The following is a 23230-nucleotide window of genomic DNA, read 5'->3' on the forward strand; positions in this document are numbered from 1 at the left end:
ACAGAAATATATGTGGGAATGTATTAAGGCAATAAATGTGGGAATGTATTAAGGAAATAAATATGGGAATGTATTAAGGAAATAAATGTGGGGATGTATTAAGGAAATCTATCTGGGAATATATCCAGGAAATATCACGGCAATATATGTGGGATATTACCAATGAAATCTATGTTGGAATTTATCACGGAAATTGACGTGGTCTTGCTTACATTAAAGAACATAAAATATTGCTAGCTTTGGTAGAATTGCGCGAGGGATATTAGCGTGGGAGCAAGCTGGAGTACCCGAGATTAACACTTGTGGACAGGCAGGCGATCCCTATTCCATTTCATGTCCGTTTGGGGAATTGAACCCCGGGCGTCTAGAAAAAAAAGCGAGCTCATTGCTGTCTTATAAATCACAACCTATTGTCCTTCATTGCTTTGTGAACAAGCCGAGTCACTTAAAAGATATGGCATATCCTACCGTTTTTTTGAGTGATTGGAAGTTCTTTTTTAGGACACTGGAACATCTTTCGCGGTTACTGGAACATCTTACTCGGTTACCGGAACACCTTTCTCGGTTACCGGAACATCTACTCGGTTACCGGAACATCTTACTCGGTTACCAGAACATCTTTCCAGATGCTCCTAGATGATGATGCTAAAGACAACCGAATATCTAATTTGAGGATCGAAAAGAGATAAAAAAAAAGGCCTTTTCTTTTGTCGAAATTGAAAGTTTACGGTATGTTGATGAGCTAGAAAAAAGACATTGTGTAATACAGACGTATTGTTGTTTACAGCAATAAGATGTAGCGTGCATGTTCGTCAGTTTCCGAATCAGATCGGTTTAACATTTGTCATTCCGTGGATTTTAGTCAACTGGTCATCTGCAGGTCTCTGGTAAAGTTGTCTAAACACCTGCCATTTTGTTGTTGCCCTGAATGCTTGCCAATTCATCTATTGTCTTGTTGTGTCAGGTTAAAGTATATATATATACCAGTGTTCGTGCTAAAACATCAATAAAACTCTCTGAAACTCGTCAGGAAAGGTCGTTTCCTGTTAGTTCAATTAATTATGCAGGTGAGAAGTTCCAGGCCATTCCGTAATATATATGGAGGTCTCGTTTCCAGATAGCCATAAGACTTCTTTCTGTGGGATTACGAGATCTCGTGGGGCGTGGATGATATTGTATGCATGGCTACCGTCCCATGGCTAATCAGATCGAAACTGTTGGTCTTTCTTATCTCCGTACAACGAATCAATATGGTAACGGGAGTCTGAACACCAGAGAGACCACGAACAGACGAGTTAAACAAAAGAGGTTAATCCCGAGGGGTTGAGGGGTTACGAAGTGTCTGAAAAGTTACAGAATTACAGAGGAAAACGTACTCCCGGATAGCGTGTATTCTGGTATTTTGTTTTCCTTAAAAAGAACTTCTGACATTCACAAAAATGAAATATTGTAATTTATGAAGGGTAGAAATGCCACGAGAAGGTACACAAGTCACTTATTAAATAATGGTACCGCACAATAGGAGTTTGTCGAACAAATTGCTACGCGTTATAAGAGGACAGTGATCTAAATCCGATATCACTTTAAGCGATACCATTTTGCTATAAACAAGTGACATTGATTAAAACCATGATTCACTTAAAACGAAGGACATCAGAATCAGTCGGGTTTTACTGTTAATGAGGGATATTGTTTCAAGTCGGGTTCTTCTTTAAACGAGGGACATTGATTCAAGTCGGGTTATACTATAAACGAGGGACATTGATTCAAGTCGGGTTCTTCTTTAAACGAGGGACATTGATTCAAGTCGGGTTCTTCTTTAAACGAGGGACATTGATTCAAGTCGGGTTCTTCTTTAAACGAGGGACATTGATTCAAGTCGGGTTCTTCTATAAACAAGGGACATTGATTCAAGTCGGGTTCTTCTATAAACAAGGGACATTGATTCAAGTCGGGTTCTTCTATAAACAAGGGACATTGATTCAAGTCGGGTTCTTCTATAAACAAGGGACATTGATTCAAGTCGGGTTCTTCTATAAACAAGGGACATTGATTCAAGTCGGGCTATACTATAAACAAGAGACATTGATTCAAGTCGGGTTATACTATAAACAAGGGACATTGATTCAAGTCGGTTTCTTCTATAAACAAGGGACATTGATTCAAGTCGGGTTCTTCTATAAACAAGGGACATTGATTCAAGTCGGGTTCTTCTATAAACAAGGGACATTGATTCAAGTCGGGTTCTTTAAACGAGGGACATTGATTCGTCAGGTTATACTATAAACAAGAGACATTGATTCAAGTCGGGTTCTTCTATAAACAAGGGACATTGATTCAAGTCGGGTTCTTCTATAAACAAGGGACATTGATTCAAGTCGGGTTCTTCTATAAACAAGGGACATTGATTCAAGTCGGGTTCTTTAAACGAGGGACATTGATTCAAGTCGGGTTATACTATAAACAAGGGACATTGATTCAAGTTGGGTTATACTATAAACGAGGGACATTGATTCAAACCCGTTTTTATCATAAAGATGGGACATTACCTGGAGGTTTTTGTAGAAACAATTGACGTTATATCAAAGTATTTTCTCTAAACTTGAATCGAGGTTTTCCTGAAAATGAAGGACATTATATCAAACTATTTACTATAAATGAGGAACGTTATATCGAGGGTTTTCTATACAGAAGGGACATTGTATCGAATTTTGACTCTTATCGAGGGACATTTAATAGAGGTTTCACAAAAAAACGACGGATATCTTGTTAAGCTTTTACTGTTGGAAACAATCTACAAATATATAATTACAACGAGGCTCTCGCTGTGTAGATAACTTTCTGTGACACGAATAAATGTTTGAAAGTAATTAAAAGGAATACAATAAGAATGAACTAGTGAATCTTATAGGCCATTTTACATGAGCTACATATGACCATTTACGGCCAGGCATGTAGTAATGAAAGGTTAGTTGTTTTTATTAAAAAATAAGCGCATACATGACCGTATTAAAATAATTTGCTCGGCTGATTAATTAGACATTGCCAACGGGAAGTTTTCTTTGTCACTTTGTCTCGCTGATACAGGTTAATGTCCATTTCATCCAGTTATTGCCGTCCACATTGTCCAGTTTGTCCACATTGTCCAGTCTGTCCACATTGTCCAGTTTGTTCACATTGTCCAGTTTGTCCACATTGTCTAGTCTGTCTACATTGTCCAGTCTGTCCACATTGTCCAGTTTGTCCACATTGTCCAGTTTGTCCACATTGTCCAGTCTGTCCACATTGTCCAGTTTGTCCACATTGTCCAGTCTGTCCACATTGTCCAGTTTGTCCACATTGTACAGTCTGTCCACATTGTCCAGTTTGTCCACATTTTCCAGTTTGTCCACATTGTCCGCATTATTGTCCTTTGTATTGACCAGTGGCCAACGTCAACGTCGTAAAGACAACGTCGTAAAGACGAAAGCTGCGTATTTCAGTTCGATAACAAAATTTACGACAGATAATGAAAATGTATGTCTATAACATCGTATTAGTTCAATTCCAAGAAAAAAAATCAGGCCTGAAAATTGAAGATATTCATTATCAAAGAAGTTCACTGTTTATAAATACTATTTCCTCGTTATGACGGGATGAGAAGAAAACAATTTTGTTTCTGCCGATAACACTTGCTGGCTGCTACTGGTGATTCAGAAATCATTATCCAAGGAATGGAGGCAATTATTGAAAATGGCGGTTTGCTAGTCTCGGAAATGGGCAGCACGGATGAGAAGAGCTGGAAATACATTTCATACAGACACTGTGAGATTAATTGTTTCATTCATAAAACAGTATTGAGAAGAGTAGCAGAGTGTGGTATCACCATCTCTACAACAAATAAAAATGGAGGACAATAAGGGATTCAGCGGGTTCATCTACAATGATATTTTCGAGTTAAACGAAACGCAATCTAAACACGAATGAAATTTGAAATGTTAAAAACAAATGAAGAACAAACAATTCCCCCTCTTTTTTTCGTTTTAGATTACTTGTCAAATATGAACAAAATTTTACATTTTACATGAAGATCGTTCAGGTCCTAAGCATCATTGACGTGTCCTTAGAAGGCGAAACATCTGAATAATGTAACATCACTGACGAGTCCTAGGAGGACGAAACAGCTGTATAATGTAACATCACTGACGAGTCCTAGGAGGACAAAACAGCTGTATAATGTAACATCACTGTTGAAGTCCTAGAAGGACGAAACAGCTGTATGATGTAACATCACTGATGAGTCCTAGGAGGAAAAAACAGCTGTATAACGTAACATCACTGACGAGTTTCAGAAGGACGAAACAGCTGTATGATGTAGCATCACTGATGAGTCCTAGGAGGACAAAACATCTGTGTGATGTTACATCACTGAAACAGCTGTATAATGTAACATCACTGACGAGTCCTAGAAGGGACAACTGTATGAACATCACTGTCCTAAAAGGACGAAACAGCTGTATGATGTAACATCACTGATGAGTCCTAGGAGGAAAAAACAGCTGTATAACGTAACATCACTGACGAGTTTCAGAAGGACGAAACAGCTGTATGATGTAGCATCACTGATGAGTCCTAGGAGGACAAAACATCTGTGTGATGTTACATCACTGATGAGTCCTAGGAGGACAAAACATCTGTGTGATGTAACATCACTGATGAGTCCTAGGAGGACGAAACAGCTGTATAATGTAACATCACTGATAATTCTAGGAGGATGAAACAGCTGTATGGCGCTCTTTTGGCTCTACTGTTTCAAACTCTTTCTGATAAAAGATGCTGTTCACTCCTGTTTGTTTTCTGTAAAATCTTCTTATTTTTATACATTGTATGAATAGACTTGGGATGTATAAATGTTGAGATAAATATACTTTCATCCTCATGACACAAAGTAAAAATGTTCGATTAATCAGCATCAATCTGAATCACACATACTTTGCACTGGCAAATAAGACCAGTGCAATGCCAACAAACCAACATCTTCGCCCGTTTCTTTTACGTCTCTCAATGGATTTGAATAATATTCGTCCATAAATTCAGTGTGACGACACTATAAAACAGGTTCGCGTAGTCATGATAATATGAACGGGTTGGCCAGGCTACCGTGGCCTGGTTATGATATTTCAGTGAGAATGTACTATAAAAGATTCGTGTAGTCATTATAATGTGAACGGATTGGCAATACTTTCGTGGCAAGGTGATGATATTTCAGTGTGATGTACTATACAAGTGTGCGTGTAGTCATTACAATGTGAGTGTCATGCTACCGCGATCACGTTATGATATTTCAGTGTGATGGCACTATACAGGTGTCCTTGAATGACTTCTTTATCCGTGGACACCGTCTTCATATTAAGTCCAAACGAAGCGAAATTTAACAGAACAACGGAATTAAAACAGGTTTTCGATGGTTTATATCAAGGCAATCTTAAGACTATAGAAAACTGGAATAAAGAATCATTGAAACCGGAAGATAACGAGAATCACTGTGCCTGTGAGGGAAAATGCGTATGATTGTAAGGTCGAGTATACCGTGTTGTATTTAAGTAAACAGTATATTCCAGAATAACGTCCCGGGCCCCAGGGGAAAAACTCGCTAACACGTGTAATACAAGTTCGGCATACGTGACCCCAACGGACAACATACAATCTAATTATTCAAGTATTGGTTCTACATAGCACGTGCAGTGGTGCTGCCTGGCTCCTGGAATCTCACGCGTACGTCGATAAAAGACCTGATGTTTCGATCAATGCTCTTTGACATACTTGTATGTCATGTATACAGAAATCTAAACATATCATACCAGGTCTGACACTGCTGGTTATATGGACTGTTCCGGACCTACAAACTGGAGAGATACAGCACCATACTATACAACGGCAGGACCAGAAAGCGTGTCGGGAATATAGAGCAGAGAAAAGGGTTATTCATTCTGCCTGATGAGACTCTTATGTTCGAATTACACAAAAGCTGTTTTCAACTGTAACTGACTCGGAGTCTAACTGGTGCCTGTTTTCACTATACCTAAGTCATACACATATGTACAATAGATAGGCATATTCCAGTGCGTACAATAGCTAATTACTGGATTATAAGATTCGTGTGTACCCATGTGACACGCGTTGTGGTTTTTTATGAATGAACGTTCGGGTTTGCTGCACGCGCACTTGTGTTTCGTACGTATCAGTGTGTCTGTGTTGTAGCTACCGTATACACGTACTCATCCATCTGCCATCACAGCCTGGGGTTTACCATTACTGTAACTACTCTGGAGTTTTCTCATGTCACCGTCATAACCAGGTATGTTCCTCGATATTGATATCTCGCCATCTGTTTCCAGGCTTCCCATTGTGTATCTAGTCATCATGCATGTTGACTAGGAAGGAATAAGCCGTTTTAGATAAGAAGCTTTGTCGTTTTACTGTATAAATAGCTTTAATGTCTGTGTTAGTTCAAACACAACAACACCAGTTCGTTTACTTTGACTGATAAGTTGGTTCTTAGGAATACATTAGCGACAGCTGTGTCCTCTGGGCAACAAAACTTTTTTTCTGTCGTTAGATGTCGACATCTGATGGATAACATCTACTACTGACTCGTTCGTGAATATTGTAGATAAAATATATATTTGTTTTCTCTTGTATTGATTCACTGTCTGTATATGTATATATACTAGTATAGTGTACATATAAATGTATATATAAATGTATATATATATATATATATATATATATATATATATAGTATATATATATATAAATGTATATATATATATATATATATATATATATACATATAAATGTATATATAAATGTATATATATATATATATATATATATATAGTATAGTGTACATATAAATGTATATATAAATGTATATATATATATATATATATTAGTATAGTGTACATATAAATGTATATATAAATGTATATATATATATATATATATAGTATAGTGTACATATAAATGTATATATAAATGTATATATATATATATATAGTATAGTGTACATATAAATGTATATATAAATGTATATATATGTATATATATATAAATGTATATATATATATATATAGTATAGTGTACATATAAATGTATATATATATATATATATAAGAATTTGTATCTATATTGGCCAAAACTTTCATCATTTAGATATTACAATATTCAATTTGAAATAAAAAGGTCGTGACATTATTTCGTAAGGAGAGGTTACATGTAGCTAATTGATAACAAATGAGATATACCAACAGTAGGACACCATTAATTAGTAATCACGTGTACGTAGACTGGTTGTCCACAGGGTCGTCTGACGTCACCGTGTGACTCGCCATGCATCTGAATGAGAGTTAAGCACACATTTATCATTTACATATTTTGGCAATTGGTATTGCCATAACAACGTCATTGAAAAGGGGTTGCGATTAAGAAATTTCTTGTTGACAATGGGCAGAATCTGGTTATTTCGCCATGTAACTGTAGAGGGGTTACGAAAATAAATTTGCAACCAGCTGGTGATGTTGATAATAATAATGTAAGTAGCAGTTTTTCAAAAGAGTTCCGAATGATAATTATATTAGCTCTCGATTGTTTTCAATTATTCTCATTAATATCTCCGCTACACATTATCGAGGCTCAGCCAACCTTACACCAATGTATAACGGGAGATATATAACATTACCGCAAAACATTAACACTCACTGTTTCTTCGATCAATAAAGCGCAAACACGCGAGACCATATCTAGCGCCCCCACAAATAACACATCTCCACAATGACCCAAAATCATTTCATAAATTTTATAGATTTTAACACACATACTTGAGAGACTTTCAGAATATCAATACAGACTTTTCTGATAATTTCCGCGACCTACCCCGTCCATCCCCACCCATTCTCGACCAACCTCGTCCCTCCCCACCCATTCTCGACCTACCCCGCGCTTTTCCACCCTACCCGGACCCTACCGACTAACGGTATCAGCTCATCATAATTGATGTAGTTTCTCTATGTCTGGTCATGTAATCTTGTTAACGATTTCCTCGTTCGGCTCAATAGTCAAGTATATATCAATAATTCAGTGTAGCTTGTGGTATAATGTCTCAGGGTTGATAGAGGGTATATGTAAAATGCTTTTTTATTTTTTATCTTTTTACCCTGTAGGCGGGCCTTATCACGTTATATCTTCTGTTGTCGGAGTAAATTGTGTTGTTCCTGAGAAAACTGGTAGTTATTTGAGAAATAAACATTATTTCTGGTCAAGATCAGTGGATCAATTTCCAATGTTTGGGGAAAATTTCTAGTTATCAAAACATTACATTGAAACTGCAAAACACTATATCACTACACACAACCGGCGGTGAAAACATCTACATTGCCTTCATAAGCCTTTACCTGCATGCATTGACAAACTACAACATCAATTTCACTGGAGCGTGACGCGCCGATAAACATGACAACATCACCTATATCTAAACCTCACCCACAATGTAACATTGCCTTCATTGAAACCTCACCCACAATGTAACATTGCCTTCATTGAAACCTTAACCACAATGTAACGTTGCCTTCATTGAAGCCTCACCCACAATGTAACATTGCCTTCATTGAAACCTTAACCACAATGTAACATTGCCTTCATTGAAACCTCACCCACAATGTAACATTGCCTTCATTGAAACCTTAACCACAATGTAACATTGCCTTCACTGAAACCTCACCCACAATGTAACATTGCCTTCATTGAAACCTCACCCACAATGTAACATTGCCTTCATTGAAACCTCACGCACAGTGAAACACTAACATATACATGTTTGTTATATCTTGTCTAAGTTGCATAATTAGATTTGGGTGAAACCATCAGCTGTATGTAGTACACAGTAAATGACCTACGTGTTAGGTACCACGTACATAAAGTATGATGAAATATCATTAACGAGTACATGATGGTCTTTGTATGAGTAACTGGCATATACAATTAAATATGCTGCATTCATGTTTATGAAGGATTTTTTTAAACGCCAGTATACGAAATTGATTGCATCTGTAAGTAAAACAGAATGAAAAAAATAATATGAAAAATGTCAATAAAACGTAAATCTGTTTTCTTATGTATTCTTGTCGTTGAAAAACATTCCTATTCAGTGTTAAAGTGTATTTCTGATTTGGACGCGTTCATGTCTTGAATACCAAACAGTGGCTAGATAAATGGAGGCTGACTGTTAGAAGAATCTTATTCTCGCGAGATTACAAAGTTCGTAGTTGAATGGTTTTGATATCTTTGAATTACATTCTTGGCTAGCGCCCCGTGATCCAGGATCCGTATGTGGTGATCTTGTTGACCCGTTACAATTGGTTAATCGGCGGGAACACGTGCACAAACTTATAGAAATGACGAATCAAAGGAATTCTGTTTTCAAATAATTTTCTGTTTTCTATGTCAAGAAGGCATTCTTTTCTGTGTATAGTGTGTGTTCTGTAGAAAGTAGATCTACTTTTCTGTTAGATGTGTGTTCTGTAGAAAGTAGGTCTACTCTTCTGTAAGATGTGTGTTCTGTAGAAAGCAGATATACTTTTCTGTAATATGTGTGTTCTGTAGAAAGCAGATATACTTTTCTGTAAGATATGTGTTCTGTAGAAAGTAGATCTACTTTTCTGTAAGATATGTGTTCTGTAGAAAGAAGGTCTACTTTTCTGTAAGATGTGTGTTCTGTAGAAAGTAGGTCTACTCTTCTGTAAGATATGTGTTCTGTAGAAAGTAGGTCTACTCTTCTGTAAGATATGTGTTCTGTAGAAAGTAGGTCTACTTTTCTGTTAGATGTGTGTTCTGTAGAAAGTAGATCTATTCTGCTTATCCCAGGGAGTGGGCATATTCTGTCTATACCAGGGAGTGGGCAAATTCTGCTTATACCAGGGAGTGGGCAAATTCTGCTTATACCAGGGAGTAGGCACATTATGCTTATACCAGGGAGTGGGCACATTCTGTCTATACCAGGGAGTGGGCGCATTCTGTCTATACCTGGAAGTGGGCACATTTTGTCTATACCAGGGAGTGGGCACATTCTGTTTATACCAGGGAGTGGGCGCATTCTGTCTATACCTGGAAGTGGGCATATTTTGTCTATACCAGGGAGTGGGCACATTCTGTTAATACCCGGGAGTGGGCCGTTCTGTCTTTACCAGGGAGTGGGCACATTCTGCTTATACCAGGGAATGAGCACATTCTGTCTATACCAGGGAGTGGGCACATTCTGTATATACCAGGGAGTGGGCACATTTTGTCTATACCAGGGAATGGGCACATTCTGCTTATACCAAGGAGTGGGCACATTCTTTTTGTACAAGGGAGAGGGCATATTCTGTTTATACCAGGGAGTGGGCACATTCTGTCTTTACCAGGGAGTGGGCACATTCTGCCTATATCAGGGAATGGGCACATTCTGCTTATACCAAGGAGTGGGCACATTCTTTTTGTACAAGGGAGAGGGCATATTCTGTTTATACCAGGGAGTGGGCACATTCTGTTTATACCAGGGAGAGGGCACATTCCGTCTATACCAGGGAGTGGGCACATTCCGTCTATACCAGGGAGAGGGCACATTCCGTCTATACCAGGGAGAGGGCACATTCCGTCTATACCAGGGAGAGGGCACATTCCGTCTATACCAGAGAGAGGGCACATTCCGTCTAAATCAGGGAGAGGGCACATTCCGTCTATACCAGGGTGTGGGAACATTCCGTCTATACCAGGGAGAGGGCACATTCCGTCTATACCAGGGAGAGGGCGCATTCTGTCTATACCTGGAAGTGGGCACATTTTGTCTATAACAGGGAGTGGGCACATTCCGTCTATACCAGGGAGTGGGCACATTCCGTCTATACCAGGGAGAGGGCACATTCCGTCTATACCAGGGAGAGGGCACATTCCGTCTATACCAGGGAGAGGGCACATTCCGTCTAAACCAGGGAGAGGGCACATTCCGTCTATACCATGGAGTGGGCACATTCCGTCTATACCAGGGAGAGGGCACATTCCGTCTATACCAGGGAGAGGGCGCATTCTGTCTATACCTGGAAGTGGGCACATTTTGTCTATACCAGGGAGTGGGCACATTCTGTTTATACCAGGGAGTGGGCACATTCCGTCTATACCAGGGAGTGGGCACATTCTGTCTATACCAGGGAGAGGGCACCTTCCGTCTATACCAGGGAGAGGGCAGATTCCTGTGTTACAGACATTTTCTTGTTTGTATACAATATGATTCCTTTCCAGAGGAAGAACAAGTATTGTAATGGAACAGAGCATTAGATATTTCAGTTTCATGTATAACTGACATATTCTTATATAAGTTAATATTCGTTACCCGATAATCACTTTATTTGTATCATATTTAAATTTTAATATTACATTTTTGCTCCTACAAAAAGGTTTTAATATTGCTAGCTTGTTTGACTCTTTCACAATTCTGGTTTTCATGTCCGCAGATAAGACCGCTTCTCTCAGATCATAGATACAGTTCTACACAAATATTGTGTATTTGTGTAACACTATATTGTATTATTTTTTCGTAGAAATAATTCGTTTTTATGTCTGTACGTCTCCGTAAACATCAATAGTCTCTTTCTCCTTGGAGTAGTCAAAGGACGCCATTCGGTCAATGTTTAATTTAGACCGAGAAACGATAGTCCTGGGGAACTGTGAGTTAAGGCTTTACATCCTAAATGAACATCAGACATTTGTCTCGTCTGTGTTCTCCTGTACCGTGGAATCCAGGGACTTATCTGGAGGCTTCGGTCCAGATGTGAAAATTGTGATAGAAAAACAAGGTTTTACAAACAAAATAACTGACGTGGATTCCTGAATTCCCGGGAACTCTCCCGCATTTTCGTATCTGTCTTGTCTCGTTTTTAGTCCATGCTGGTACTGTTTCTTCAAGATTTAGACTATCTTTTTACATGGTGAAGCTATATTGTGTTCCAGAAAAAAGAAAGGGTGAAAAATAATCGTTTCTAAAGATTTTCAAATGGCAAAGTATCTCAAAGATCCTGAAATGAACACATCGAAACACTAGAAATGCCCATTTCGACAGAAAATTCTCCATTATTCTGCGAACCATAATCCTGCAAATCTACAATTTCGACCGTTTTTTTCACTATTTTCTGTTGTGTTTATCTGTTCGAAAGGTGACGCTTGTGCTTTAATTGTTCTTAGTGGACGTTCAATTATTTTGTCTGATCAAATTAGCGTCGTATAACCCCCCACAACTGTACGCCTTTGGCGGGAGGTAATAAGTTAACAAAAGTACAAAATGTATTTTACGGAAGTGACGTCAGAGGTTAACGGTCGTGAGTATATAGTGAGAGAGTATAAAGGTAGTTACAAGTTAAGGATGGAATACCAAGCATAGGTAACTACTTCTACTAGTCTGGGGATATGCGGGCAATAAATGAAGTATTGTTAATATAACAAGCGAGGGACATCGAGGTTTTACTGAGTAAAGCGAGGGACATTATATCGAGGTTTTACTGAGTAAAGCGAGGGACATTATATCGAGGTTTTACTGAGTAAAGCGAGGGACATTATATCGAGGATTTACTGTGTAAAGCGAGGGACATTATATCGAGGATTTACTGTGTAAAGCGAGGGACATTATATCGAGGTTTTACTGTGTAAAGCGAGAGACATTATATCGAGATTTTACTGTGTAAAGCGATGGACATTATATCGAGGATTTACTGTGTAAAGCGATGGACATTATATCGAGGTTTTACTGTGTAAAGCGAGAGACATTATATCGAGGTTTTACTGTGTAAAGCGATGGACATTATATCGAGGTTTTACTGTGTAAAGCGAGAGACATTATATCGAGGTTTTACTGTGTAAAGCGATGGACATTATATCGAGGTTTTACTGTGTAAAGCGAGAGACATTATATCGAGGTTTTACTGTGTAAAGCGATGGACATTGTATCAAAGTTTTACTGTTTATAAACGAAGGCCATTAAATAACAGTTTAAAACTTTACATGTAAAACCAGTGCTGTTTAGTTATAAAGAACGTGCTATTTTTCTGATGTGTGAATATATATGCTGTATAACATTGGGTTTTTTGTGTAAATAAGGCCAAACTACATGTATGTCAAAGTCTTGTGGTAAACCAGTATAAGACAGTAAATGGAAACTGAAATGAACATTCTATAAATAGGTGTCTAGATATAATTTGTTTAATGTTATTGAAATAAAGGGTCGGACTATACATATTTGCCTATTTATATTGGTGATATCATCTAATCTAACTTAGTTCAGTCACACCTGTCTATAACGGCCACTCAAGGGAGCGGGAAAAGTGGTCTTTATACACAGGTGGCCTTGGTATAAAGGTTTGTTTAAGGCAGGGTTGACTGTAGATTGGGCATTCCAAAACATCACGTTTCATTTCCAATGATGTAATTTCAGTGCGTGCGGTGGGCGAAACTTGCATGTCTTAATGGTTTGAAACCCAAGGACTTAACAGGTCGGCAATCTGCACAGTATATTTGATTTATTTGGGTCCGTCGATGGTAGCGGAACAGCCACTTCTCAGTGCCGAGTCAGTTCAAGTGTTTCATTATAGGATACACTTGTGACAGTAATTTTGTTAGGAAATTGAAATCCCACGATTTAATTTCGATGGCACATGCATGCACACGAAAACAGATCCTACAAGTTGACTTCAAAAGGTAGATGGTATCAACATTGACATAAACAAAGTATTGTAATGTGTACCTCATTTCCTGCCTCGTCAGGAATAGACATCATCAACACGTAATGTATATGATCCCAGTCGATATTTAATGTGGTGGTTTTTTGTTTTTCACCCAAGTTTGATGTTAAAACAACATTTCTACACAACATATCTAAAATTGAAATTTAAATTGATTAAATTTTCACTTCAAGCAAAAAAAGTATTGTTAATATGTGAAAACGGTATTTTTGCCTGTTATGAATATAAAATATATCATCACAAATAGTCTCCCATATACCGTTTTTATCAGTATATTACATTGAATCTGAAACATTTGCTTTTGTTATCGAATATATGTATATCTATATATATATATATGTTCTGATATTTGTTTGCCTTTTAGTGTGAGACTGTAGGATATTAGTCGTAGATGATTTAAAATTTTCCAGACTTGGCGAGCAACAAGAGATAAATCCCAAACAATGTACATTTGTAAACTCTCATACGAAACTACAATAAAACGAGGGTATTGTTTATCACATAGAAAGATAACATTTTGACAAGTTTGTAGTGAAAATGTGGTGGGAAAAATCGACATAAGTCGACCATTTTAAATTCATGACATGACGCCATTGTTCACTTGAAACTAGGCTGATTAAATGATTAAAACCTCTATTTTCGTTTTCGTTGTTGCCATCGGATCGGAATTATTCGCGTCTTTCCGTCGAAATATCGGAGAAATTGAAGACTACTGACGCACAGGACCAGACTGATATTCTCTAGAGGTTTCGAAACAGTTAGAACTGATACAAAGATCTAGCCGTTCACTATTTTCTCAATATTCAAACGATCTGGAAAAAACACATAAAACCGGTCAACTCAAATTCTTACCAGAATAAATGACACCCGAAATGATAATGTTTCGTGTGACATGATACAACATTTCTACCTTCAAAGAGAAGAGTTTCGACAAATTTTGTGGATTTTGTTATATTGAGGAAACTGTCTGTGATAGAATTATTATCCAACATTTTGCCGTTGTCACTATCCGTGTTTGGGATATTGTTACGCTCTATCATAATTGTAGATCAGTTGAGGTATAACCCCTTCCTTTCAATATCATGGACACTGGTCATCGTAACATTGTCCGTCTCCTCACGTGCTGTAATAGACACATTCGTGTCTCTCGTGTGTGGCTATGTATCACATGAATTAAGACTGTTTGCTATTACGTTTCAACTTTCATCATAGACTCTGTCAATGATAGATAGGCGATCTGTTTTGATTTAGGTGTAAGATAAAACATGTTTGGATACAAAACAATTTATATCTGGACTGAAAGTCGACATCCATTTACTAGGCAAACTGTATACATTTTGTGTAATTGACTTTTCGTAAAGCCCGTGCGAGATGTCGTAAACGTTGTAGTTTCTCGAAGACGAGCCAAGGCTAAAATGATATTTTAACTGTATCGGATACTTGGCTCTACTTTACGTTTAGAATGTATTTGAACATGTCATATTTGATGGATGTTTAACGTTAATCTAGAAAACGAGTCCCGCTCTTGCAGTTTTTACTAACACTAGACTCACGGACACGCGATTGCTTGTGAGTGTCTATTGACCGGATCAGAATTCAGTATACAGTATAATGCCTTTTTAATGTATAATATTTTCCATGGATATTTTTTAAAGTTTTTTAGTATCCTGTGCGACAGTGAAATCTTTTTTGTACACTGTCTGGACTGAAATTTATAACAGATTTTTTAGTCACAACCAGTATACATTGTACTGTACAGACTTTTTGGCTGTTAATCTGTTTCGTTTTATCAAGTATTTTAATATACGTAAAAAGCACGTCGTTAATGATTGCTTTTAATCCTGAAAGACGATTTCTGTGCGAAAACTAAGATAATTGAACATATTCCTTTAAAGCATAGTATAAAAACTTGTATCGCCGTATATGGTAAAGGTAAGATTATTACTCAGATTTGTTGATAATATATATATATATATATATATATATATATATATATATATATATATGTATAGTGTAGTCTGGTTTGATACGAATTCATTTACAAATCCTAAAGTGAACCTTCATTACATAACTAACTCCATATTTCGGTAAAGTCAGATATCTACAGGAGAGGACGTATACAAATTTTGCCTGTTGTCCAATCCCTTTGGTAGTAAAATATTTTGAAATTTGAAAGGATTTTGAGGTCTTCCTATCACCCAAACTTAAGCCATATGTCCATGATGTAATCATATTACTATTCTCATGTATGGGAGGTATATTACTTGAAAAAGCTTTCTGTTTGATTAAGCAATCGCTTGATATGTACGTATTGTTGGCATGAAATACAAGTGATTAAATTAAACATTATTTCACAACAATAGTAAAACAAGTTCTTCCAACTTATATTAATCACTCATCCTGGCCCCGATGAGGGGTCGACCTGTGGAAGGAGACCGCAGTTCATATAATTATCCTTCCAATATTGTTTAAAATATTGCAGAATGATTTATTGTTGTAAACATTGCTTGTTGAACTGTGAAATTGCCATTCAAGGGTAAAATGAAATGCAAACTGGATATTGGCTAATTCATTGAAGCGTCATGTTGAATTTTCCTTATTCCAGTCAATATTTCTAATGCCAATTTCAGTGCTTATATCTATCGTTTTCAATCGGATTTTCTGGGAGGGTTGTCTCATTGTGTCTCCATTACACCATTACATGTACTTGTTATATTCCTATGTCATTGGCAGTTCATGAGTTGATAATACTGACTTTGTTAAGGATATATTGTGGCATTCATGCACTGATGAATACATAATAATCCATTGAACACTCTCTCATGTTCTAGAGCGGTATAACTAGACAAAATAGCCATTAGATTCAAATGAAAGTTGACTGGCCACCGTTGAGTATGAAATGATAACGACTCGTGGCATGTTTCTAGATAAAGATAAAACCCAGACAATACAAAGAAGTAGACTTTCTCTGAGGGAAGTCAAATTGCCAATTTCTTTGAGTTCTTTAATCGGAGATCTTGCCTGGCGTTTTACAGAAGACTTCGAGATCACGCAATGGAAGCGCCAGGGAGTACCACAGGACAAGACACAAATTAAAGTAGATAAATATTTACTGTAAGTTCACATGGACGCGCAATCCTTGTGTACTCTCCCGCATTAGACTCCCTACCCGAAGTCGTCACGGCATCATGGTCTGGTGCCGGCATTCAAAACTATTCGTCAACCAAGGACTCCTTCATGAATTATTCATGAAGATATCCTCCAAATTAATAGTTATTCTAGAAAGCTGTTTTATTGTCAGCAGTGTGGGGAGCTGTTTAAATAGAGCTAAAGATAGCCAATCGATAAATGGAGTGTGTGTATGGAGGTTTCCACTCCAGGTTTGGATTTTATGCAAACATCAAGTTAATGATGTCACTCACCTTTGTGGTAAAGGAATTCCGGATAGTTCAGGGAATTACCAGTCATACATGGCACCGTGATTTACACGAAGGACTGTATATCTTCTGTGTACATTTGTTTCCTTGTGCAAACATTCTAGCAAACGGTTTGTGTAGCTTATGATCAATTTTGCTTAAGATTTTATGTTTGAGTTACAAATGATGCTTTTTTATTAGTTGAAATGAGATTTTTGACGGAAACGACCGACACCCTCTAGATACGGCAATAAGTCTGTATGGCCAATCCTGAAAGAAAATACCAACTTGTCAACATAATTTAACCGGGGCAAGATATGAACAAACGAAAGATTTACACAGAGACTCCTGAAAAAGTACAACGAAAATAAGACCACATGTTCTGGAAGAGCAAGCGTCTTTTACTTCATCGACGACACCCGCCATGTAAACCTTTGTCATTCCACGTAATCAATGTTGCGTTCTCAAATGAGAACAATGTATACAACAACAGAACCAATAGGCAAATTAACAACCATCAAACACGTCCAGCTTAATATCAAGCAAAGAAAAAGAATATTTTCTCCATGAGATCACTATGGCGACCATAACATTTATTTAACACTACTGAATGTAAAGTTCCGCAATGTCCCAATACTTCTCTGTATCATTCAGGCTAAATGGAGAATGTATGTTTAGTGGACTCGTCAAAAGTCCATTAGTAAGAATATCAGCTAGAATTAACACAGCTCTTATTTAAACATGTTTAACAGTGAAATGTATTTGTTTTTTCTAGGAATACACAAACTACTTTTATAACGCGATAATAGTCTCAGTAATTCACGCAAGTCATTTCTTACTCAACCGTCTGTAATATAAGTTGTATTATACACAGGACAAGTCGGGAGAGTGGAATGAGATGAGCGATACAGTGGTTTAGGACTTGAACGACTGTCAAATGCAGTAATCTTATACCGCATGTTGATGTTAAATTCACTGACAAATTCTATAGAATTCCTCAGTTTGAAAATCTGTATCAGAGGCATTTGGTATCATGTACGCAGATCGTTATATAGAGGCTGGCAAATTTGTATGGGTTTTATGTGCGCACATGCATGTAAACAGTGTATCAAACTGCTTCTTTAAACATGAGTTTGCCATCTTCAACATTATTATAGATGGTCTACACATGGATTTCATATTTCAAGACTAAAATTTTCGAGGGAAAAAATGGCATCTATGAACATCAGTAGTAAACGCTTTGAGAAATGTTTCCGCAATCAGCCAGGCAGTGGTTCATTATTTCAAAGGGACGTGCACGCTCATACTAAGCTTTCTTTCATCTCTCTGGTTTACAGTTTCTTTAGATATTATTTCTATAGTATTAATGGATATGTAGGGAGTCGGAAATGATGGCTTGGAACTTCGTTAATTACACTCGGGAGAGAGTGAAATGTACTTGTTAGAACAAGCTATATCATTACCTCTGCGGCACAAAATCCACGCGCGCCAGTTTTTGGCAATTTGAACATCGCTAATTGAAGACAAAATTTGACAAAAAAAAAGCATTAATTGAGTATTAAAGAGACATAAAAGGAAACTTGCTTTCTGATGAAGACGTTAATTAATTCTAACGCAGAAATGTCTTGATAACCAAGTTTTTATGTCCAATATGGTAACTATGGTTACGATAGAATTGCATGAAATCATACTACTGCCCGGTTATAACTCTACATGCTGTGGCTGTGTTTGTTCCAGGGCTTAATATACGTTAGCTGTTAACTTTGATACGTAAACTAATCATTACATGACGTCATCATTTAAGAAAATGATAAAAATTCCATGAAAATCCTAGTGCATGCATAAACAATGGTGATGTTGATAATCTTTTCAGTGCAGTCGTTTTAGAATTAAAAAAAAATAGACATTTCTTCCTTTTTGCAAGCACGATTCCATCATGTTGTAGTGAGCGGGACATTCGAGAAGAATCATCCATCTCTGATGTCCAGATTATTTTGTTTTCTTGTTTCAAAATCGATTTGTGAGATTGCCATTCTTGGATCAATCTGTGTCACAGAATTCTAAACCAAGACAAATGAGGTACGACCGTCAGATGTATGAATGAGATTTCGGTTTACACAATGCCATGCTTAATATAATGACAGAAACTAGGACCAAGACGAACATGAATCAATCTGTCAGTATCATACGTCAGCAAGACGCTTGCCTCTCGTACAATTATAGAGAAGAAATTGGATTTCAAATATTTATTGCCGGAGTTAACAAAGTATGTTTGAGACCTGCTAGAGACACCATTGATTAACACCCATCGTTTCCTCCAATAGCGCCAATGTGTTCACATATAGTAGCTCCACTTCGGGAGCTTCCTCCTATCAATTCTTGACACGGCCCCTTCTGTACCTCTCGTTTTTCATCAACTCGGCTCCCATTTCCGCCCTACAGCAAATTACGTCATGAACAAACTTGACTCCAACACTTGAAGTGTTGAGGATTGGCGTTATAATCTCATGTGAATATGGATTTAATGGCATCTGACGAGCAGGTGTTCGATAATCGATACGATGCGGAAACCGGGCTATCCTGAAGTGTCAAACGTGATCTCGAATAACGGATAACTCGCCATAACGTCTGTTTACTCAGCTAGGAACAAAACTTAATTAAGACCGGGCAGAAAAAGAACCTTGCTGAAAATAGAATAATTGACCAGGAGAAAACAGCACAGGGGAACAAGTCTAAAATGAGCTATGAATTATTTAGAATGTTATTTATTGGGATAATTGTTTTGGTTAGTATATTGGGCGATATTGATTAATCATGCAAGATATGTTCACTTTGAACCACATCAAAACAGACGGATTAATTCATTCGGGTATCTTTATACATTGGAATATTAGTCTAGCATTTCAGGCGTCCCGAACAAAAGTTGATATTGCAGATTACAATCTCTTCGAACATTTGACTGCCTAAACTTTTGTTCCGCTTCCTCATCATCAGACTCTATACTAAATAGGGATTCGACTTACTTAATCCAGCCTTAATTCTATAGTTTCCACACTTCAAAACAAGGATGGGAAATTCGGTAAATTTAAACTTGTAGAAAGACACTGAGGTGAAATAAAAATCTTGAAATTTCTCCTCGATGTCTTTAACGCTTTCTACAAAAGCCCTTGAGACAAGAAACAGTATGACCTTGAAGCGACGTATTTCTTTAAGCGTGTTGTACATTTGTGTATTTAAAGGTCATGGGCGGAAGGTATCAGTATCTAGTCTGTTATATCTATTACAATGTTAATCCATTCACTTCAAAAACATATCTCTACGGTCCGGTATTATCTAGTCCATATCCAAGTGGCCCTGTATAATTGTGCTCTCCATATTAGCTGTATCTGTAGAGTATGTAGCCCTATTTTTCTTGTTGTGATGGATTGTTAGAAATGAAAGTTTATCTATAAGAATATATCGCTTTGTGACAGGACGATAGACGTGTTATGATGTTTTTGCTCTCTTGTGTCAGGAAATCTAAGTTTAAATAAATGAAATTCCAACTTGCATTTTCCTGTTGTGAGATGAATCAAGCTTTATTCCGAACACAATTGTCCCTATTATCGGTCTTGTTTTAATGCAAGAACTGGAACCTATCAAGATGGAGAAGATACATATTATAAACACATAGACTCTCTTCCTTCAATTCTGAAAGACATGCGAGTTTAGATTGAGAAAGTTTACCCCAGCAGGAGACCGGCATGTGTTCTTAAACAGGACGATCTCTGTGTTATTCTGCAACTGTTGGCAGAAAAAATACCGATCTCTGATTTATATGTCCAAATGTTTGTACCAGAAATGAATGACCCGTTGTTTGTGTAAAAAGGGAGGTAAAAAGATACATAGGAAAAAAAACAAATATGCTTTTCTGTCACGTGCCTGCTGTGGTTTACGTAATCATTGAAATGGTCAGCGAAATGACATGTATCTTATTCTCTAAATTGATTTAAAACTTGGTCGTCATGCGTACAGGAAGTTTTGTGGTATCTTTTTGAAACTTGAATTTATTTTTCACATAGTATCGATGCATTTTTTCCTAGTCCGGGAATTTATTCTCCGTACGTTGTTTTATAAATAAGGATATTTATAACAAATATTGCCTGAAACCAGAGCGAGTAAATGTGTGTAGTATTCCAAGGTATGTAAGAGACCATGGGCGATGGAGGTGGATGTGTTGTGCGCAAGCTTTTGGCCTCGATTACCAATGGTTAGTGACAATTTAAAACAAATTAAACCAAATTGAGAACACTTTAAGTGTTAGTGAACAGCTGTAGATGTGTTGAGAAAATATTGTTATGTTTTTGTGTGGTAATTTCGCTTTCTACACTCCTGTTCTTTAAGTGACACAAATTTAATTCTTCACTTACAACTGGTAAACTCTAACTTAAATTTGAGTAACCGGGGCCTGCGTATTACTTTAAAATATAATATACGGATATACGGCGGACAGAATCATAAAAAAGGATCAAGTTTCTGGTTGACAACATCTTTGTCGAGTTTGGTTGGTAAGATGTTCCAACAGACTATTGGCATATACCTATGGAAACAACTGCGCCTCTCTGTTGGCTGACTGAATTTATTGAAGAGCTTATCAAATTAGGTCACAAAGACCTTGCCAAGTCGTTTAATTTCACGTTCAGATATATTGATGATGTCTTGTCTGTAAATAACAAGAAATGTATTGACTACGTCTATCGTATATAGCCACCGAAACTGGAAATCAGCGATACGACATACTTTTCTACAACCAACTGCTTTTCTCGATCTTTTCCTACAGCAAAACTAACATGGACAATTTTCCATCAAGCTGTATGATAAACGTGATGATTTCAGTTTCACTATTATGAATTTGCCATTTCTGGATAGCAATATCCCTGGGTTCTCCAAGCTATGGTATTTATATGTCACAGGTGATTCGATATTCAATGTCCTGTTCCCAATATCACGATTTTCGTGCAAGAAGTAGTCAGACTGACAAACTCGTAACACAAAAGATGTAGGTTGATGAAAATTATGGGGAAGATTTTATGGTCGCCATGGTGATCTCATTGAGAATTATTCTATTTCTTTGTATGATATGAAGCTGGGCGTTTTTGATGCTCGTTAGTTTGCCTGTTGGTTCGGTTGTTGTATACTTGCACTTATTTGATCCCGTGACATTTGATTGACCAAGGCTTACAAGACGGGTGTGGTCGATGAAGCAGAAGATGCTTACTCTTCCGGAACATCTGGTCTTATTCTCTTTGTACTTTTTTCATGAGTCTCCGTTTCTTTTGTTCATATTTTTCCCGAGTTATATGAATTTGAGTTTGAATTATGATTATGTTGCCATGTTGGCATTTTCTTGATGTTTATTACATATTTAGTCTTTAGGTACATGTGTGAACGCTACCAATGTTAGAACAGTTTCAGAAAGCTTTTCATAAATAGTAACACGGAATGCTTGTTATATTACGGGATATACTTGAAAATTGTCAAAATTGACAGTCATTACAATTCGACTTCTGTTGATGTCGGATGCATGTGTTACAAGAATTAATGTGGTGTTCATATGATACACATGACCAGTCTTCAATGGAGCTAAATTAAAGACAGTGTTTTAAAAGGTAAACAAATGTCGTTTAAATGTAATTATTGTTAGATTATCTATCCATGTGTTGCTCTCGTGTATATACAGTGACACATTCAGAAAGAAACCGTTTGATACGCACGAAGCTGACTGGGTCGGGACATCTGGTCAGGGGTGATTAGTTAGGTAAACACCGTACGATCAGGTGGCAGACTAATTGTTTTCGACACAACACTGCGGGTTACTCTGTACTAAAAGTATAGTCTGCACGTACATTACACGTGCTGAGAAACATAAACAGTTCTACAGGGTATCGGGGACTGTTACACGGCCAGAACATACGCTGCACGGTAGACGTACACAAGAGACATATATGTGTACCAGATGCTGATATGCTTCGT

At 37.3% G+C, this 23230-nt stretch overlaps 1 protein-coding gene across 1 annotated transcript in view; it reads left to right on the forward strand.

Moving 5' to 3' along the window:
* Positions 1-5833: 5833 nt before the first annotated feature.
* LOC132548029 (uncharacterized) overlaps positions 5834-23230 on the forward strand; it is a 78577-nt gene continuing 61180 nt past the window's right edge. The window contains exon 1 of the mRNA XM_060211849.1: positions 5834-6337. The gene's annotated coding sequence lies outside the window, so the exon portion shown is untranslated. The remainder of the gene's footprint in view (positions 6338-23230) is intronic.

The sequence above is a fragment of the Ylistrum balloti genome, unplaced genomic scaffold (genome assembly GCF_031769215.1).
Source record: "Ylistrum balloti isolate Yb309-2 unplaced genomic scaffold, AGI_CSIRO_Ybal_v1 Utg369998, whole genome shotgun sequence".
Lineage (NCBI taxonomy): Eukaryota > Metazoa > Mollusca > Bivalvia > Pectinida > Pectinidae > Ylistrum > Ylistrum balloti.